Source organism: Lygodium microphyllum, chromosome 13 (assembly GCF_053477565.2).
Source record: "Lygodium microphyllum isolate KBCC chromosome 13, Lygodium_microphyllum_v1.1.10, whole genome shotgun sequence".
NCBI lineage: Eukaryota > Viridiplantae > Streptophyta > Polypodiopsida > Schizaeales > Lygodiaceae > Lygodium > Lygodium microphyllum.
The window spans coordinates 62273925-62279346 of NC_141147.1; positions in this window are offsets into that span (position 1 = coordinate 62273925).

Genomic DNA, 5422 nt, shown 5'->3' on the forward strand with positions numbered 1-5422 from the left:
AATGGGAAACGAGAGGGATGCGAAGCTCGACCTCTTTGCCCGTAAGGCATAGTCCCATTCCGTTCCCCTAAAACAAAATAAATCGGGACTCTAGCTCTCTAGTTTCTAGGTTATTGTTACCTTGCTGTTCATTTGAGAAAATTTCCCGGCCTACCGGGACCACCCTTCCCTAGGACGAACCCAAGGTCACATCCATCGCACTTTCCTTAGGTTGCTTTAGTTATCTAATTACCTACCACATTTAATTTGACAAGCAAAAATAGCTTCCTTAATTAATAAATTAATCATGGGTTCCTTCACGTAACTTAAGCACTGACATAGAAAAACAATGTCAAGCAAGTTTCTTTTCAACATTTGATATTTATTTATCAATCTTTGGAATACACCACATAATCCAGCCCAAAGGCTAATCCATAATCTGCCCGAAGGCAAGTCCAGCAATCCTCAGGGATCGCTTATTCCACGTTCCACCCGTTAACTAGTATGCGGACCTCGAGATCCCATCTCGAGTCACGTTGGCCCCTTGTGCAGGATTCGGAGGCAAGGGATTTATGGCTAGATCCCCCCCCTGGCACCCAAGCATCCTCCTGCTCCAAGTAGCACCCACGGAGAGACCTCTTGCGGTGGGTTCGGTCCACGTACCCGGCACGGCTAACAACCCCCTTGGATAGGGTCAGGCAGACAATCGGGGGTAACTGATGCTGCCTCTCCCTCTAGGCTTTCAACCTGAAGCATTAGTTATTTTCCAGCATTAGTTCCTTGAGCAAAGAAGAACAAACAGTGCTCCTAAGTGTACAAACACAAGCACTCAAGTGGTCGTTTATACGGCCAACTGCTAGGGTGTGAATCCTTCTCTCCAAATACATCCAACATTCGATCCGGGATCAATCATGACTTGGCAATATCCCAAGGGTTTCGTAAGCTGAGTTGCTTGTATACCCTCTTTCCTTGGGTTAGGGTTTATACCCTGTTAACCCAAATTGTCAATACTTTAGGTTTCCATATATTATGGTCAATAAATCCTGGACAACCCCGTTCTCCTCACTTGATTGGTCAATTTCTTGCTAGGCAATTCATAATTTCTCTAACTTGGCAAATCAGCGCCAAGGAAGGGTGATGTAGTAGGGTGACTACTCATCCTCTAGAAAAATTAGACTTGTACTTAGAACTCCCCAAACTTGTTCTAAGGAGTGGCAATACTATTTTGTAATTTAGACACAAAACCATGCGACCTTGCAACTTGTTGCATGAGATAGGTGTCACATCTAATTTGTGGGATTATTTCTCCCATCACACGGTATTCCTTGGTCAAGAATACCTTTGGTCAAGATGTAGGGTTTGGGAGTCCTCTTGACCCAATCCAACCCCTAACTCTACTAGGCTGATAATGATTTGGCCCTAGGGTTCCTAGTTTCCTTGCGGAAGTGTAGCATTTGGTCATCCAATCACTAGGGTGAGAACCCTAGATCATTCTTGCACGGCCGATCTGACAACCCTAACATGTTCAAGAATGAGGGTAGGATCTTTGGGATCGAAAATATTTGGTTGGCATCCTAAGTGCGATAGTAGGAAGAATTTTAACGTAACTTAACCCTACCTAGCACTTTGAGGTAATCGTCATGTGCAATCTAATCATACCTTTATGATTTTCATGTGAGCAACTCAACTATACGCGAATTACTTAGTTGATTTAACTAACCCACGATTAGAGACAATCATCCCTTTTAAAGATGCAAATACTTCCTTCTAAATTGGCAAGTACTTTTTCCTAAAAGATGCAAGGAACTGCAAGATGTATGCGATGTATCATTCCATGCAATTATGCGATTTCAAGACCATAGACCTTTTCCTTCTATGCAGCTATAAGATCTACAATGATCGTTACTTTTCCTTGCCCTAAACTATAATGATTGACGATTCAAAGCTAACTCCTACGTTGATGCAACGAAATCAAAGTTTTAATATTTTTAATGAAGATGCATTCAAACTTTGATAAGAGAATTCCATGCATGAGCGAATGCTATGAGTCCATCATTGACTTAATCCTTCTTTTAGCACTTAACCCGACTCAAAATGAACTATCATCGCATGCAATTTGCAAGATACATAAATCCTTTCCATGCATTGCAACTATTCAGACATCATTTAATGTCCGTCTATGATTACCTTAATCGCGAGACACAACTAAGAATTTATTACATAAATACGTTACGAGTTATATGTCCTATCCTTTGCGAGGTGCAACAAAGATGCTTTTGCACAATTCCGTCTTTTTACTTATGCATTATGCGTTCAGGATTTGCATCTTGACTATGGAAGTGCAAGCAATTTCAAATGCACGACATGCAACTAAATCTTGTAAATCGGTGAGCAAATAAATTTTCCAATGTGTTTAAACTTTCCTACGATAATTAAACATGCCTAGTGCATCCTTTCCAAGCAGAATTACTTTTAAGAACCTGGGCATTAGGAATCGGGGCGTTGTCCACACGCGTACTTGGGGTGGAAGCTCCCGCGTGTGTTCCTCTCGCCTTTTGCTTAGGAGCCATTGGCGTAGTGGACTTGGACTCCGCAAACTCTCCTTGCCCTTTTTCCCAATCTCCAAAACTGCCTACTAGGCCGATAATTTCTCCCCCCCGCACAAAACTTGGGCCTTGCAAGACCAGTTTTTAAAAACCGGATAAGGCACGTGTAAACAAGGCTTATGGAAGCCTTAATGGAAGCTTCTAAAAGAAGCTTCCAAGATTCTGAAGTACAGGAAATGACGTGGAGAGAAAAAAGGATGATTGGAAAAATGAGGAGGATGGAGGGGAAGACAACGACGACGATGATTATGATGAGGTGGTGTGGGCAGTGTGGCGCAGCAGTAGGCGGCTTGGCCAATGGTGGCGGCAGCAGTCAACGGCGGCGGGCAGGTCCTCAGGCGGCAACAACAGCACGTCTTCTCTCCTACCTCCCTCAAGCTTGGGGAGGGGGGAGGTCATATAGTGTGGAAGGGGGGGTAGCCACACAAGTGGCAGGTGGCATGTTCCCCTCCCCATGCTCCTCTCTTCTCCACAGAACTCATACTTATGCTCATACTTCCTCTCCCCGCCATGTAATGGATGAAGGGGAGGGGAGTTCTAATTTTAAAAAAATGCCAAAAATTTATCCATTTTCTTTTCCCATGAAGGGTGTTCCCGCATGGAACTACGGCTTTTAAGCCATGGCCTCTTATGCACAATGCGGGCTGGAGTTTGCTAGTGCACGCGGAGGGAGCACTTAGCCCATCAACTTTTATCATTTCGGGAGATTACTTTGGACTGCTTTTGTGCAAGATTTAGGGTCTTGAATATTTCGTAGTGGAAATATTACATTCTCTTCCCCTTAGAGGAATTGAGATGTCCTCATAACTGGGGTTATTTTTGTTTGAGAGCGCTTTCATCCATCCAGGTGGCATCCTCTTCGGGATAATCTTTCCACTAGACGAGGTATTCCCTGAAGGTCCTGGATCTCAAATGCCTCTCCCTAACATCTAAGATCCTGTCAGGCTGTAGCTCAAGGACTCCTTGGCTTGGCATTACAACTTGTTGATCATCAAGCACGTGACTAGGGTTAGGCACATACTTTTTCAATAGACTGATATGGAATACATTATGAATTTTTAGGTTCTCACAGAGTTAAAGTCTGTAAGCATTAGGCCCTAGGCACTTGAGGATTTTGTAGGGTCCACAATACCTTGGACTTAGCTTTTTGCATTCACCCAAGGATAGGGAACTCTTCTTTGGACGTACGCGAATGAAGACCATATCACCTTCAGCGAAGGATCTGTCTTGCCGTTTTAGGTCTGTGTAAGCCTTCTGTCTGTCCTTGGCGGCTTGGATATCCTGTCTTATTGATTTGATTTGGTCATCCATGTCTTCCAGCATTTTCTTTGAGGCTTCAACCCTCAAGGTTGGATCTGAAAAGTTCAAAGGACTACGACAATTGTGCCCATACAATGCTTGAAAAGGGGTCTTCTGAATGCTTTGTTGGTAAGAAGCATTGTAGGAAAACTCAGCCAGTGGCAAATATTTAATCCACTTTTTGGGTTCGCGATAGTAGTGTGCCCTAAGCATATCTTCAATGACTTGGTTAACTCATTCCGTTTGACCATCAATTTGGGGATGATAAGCTGTACTGAAACATAGTTGAGTCCCAATGGCCTCGAAGATAGCCCTCTAGAAGTGTGATGTGAAGAGAGAGTCACGATCACTAATGATTCTTCTGGGTAACCCATGCAGTTTGAATATTTCCTTGATGAATATCCTTGTGATGTCTGAGGCTTTATAGTTTGTCTTAACAGGGATAAGATGTGCAACCTTGTTGCTGACTCTCTCTCATACACTCCATCAATAATACATCATATCCTCACTACAATCTCTCAAAAATTACTCTCAATCATCACTCTTAGGTCGTGGATACCCCTCCCAAGAGGTATGTCTGATATGAAGGGTCACCAGAGCCACTACAGTGTCTCTTCACAGCTCACTACTGTCACTTCACTCTAGTCTTCTCTTGAGTCTTCAACAGCTACTTCTTCCACTTCTTTCAGCTCTTTTGCACTTGTATTCACCTCTTTCCAAGGCTAGAAAACTTTCCCAAAAATCACATACATTCCACAGAACACTTACAGAACAGTCTACAGAACAGTACCAGAACAGTTACAGTACAGAACAGAACAGAAACAGAACAGAAGCAGAAGCTCTACAGAAGACCTACAGAAGGTTACAGAAGGTCATCAAAACCTCATAACTCACTCTCAAACCATTCCAAACTCTCACAAAACATTCAATAAGCTTTCACAATATCTCATTCTTCATCAATCAATACTCATTCCCTCCTTACAGAAGACAATCAGAACAAAACAGACCAAAACAGAACAAAACAGAAGGTATACAGAACCATTCAGAACCTATCAGAACATCACAGAACCATCAACAAACATCATGATCTTCCAAAACACAATCAATATCATCTAAAACACTCTCAAACCACTTCCAAATCAACCAATCATCCCATAAAATCAACCATTCAGCTCTCAAAAACAACAAAAATCAGCCAAAAAACAAGTCATTTCAACACTCAACATATCCCCACACTTAATAAGGAAGCGTCCTCGCGACCCAGGAAAAAGGGAATACAAGTTCATTGAAAAGCTTCACTGTGATCTTCAGTATCTTTTCAAAAAGAATCCATCCACCACGACCCCAACTTATAATCTGTTTCTGATATAAAAATACAAAGAAAGGAAAACCCTTTTGAAATTAACACCTCTTATCAAACTAAAAAATCACCACAAATTTGTAAAGGATATAAGAGTTTGCTTCTTCTTCTTCAGCATCAGCTTCAACTCTCCAACCACGACCCCATCTCGACAAATCTCCAAAACATAGCTCGTACA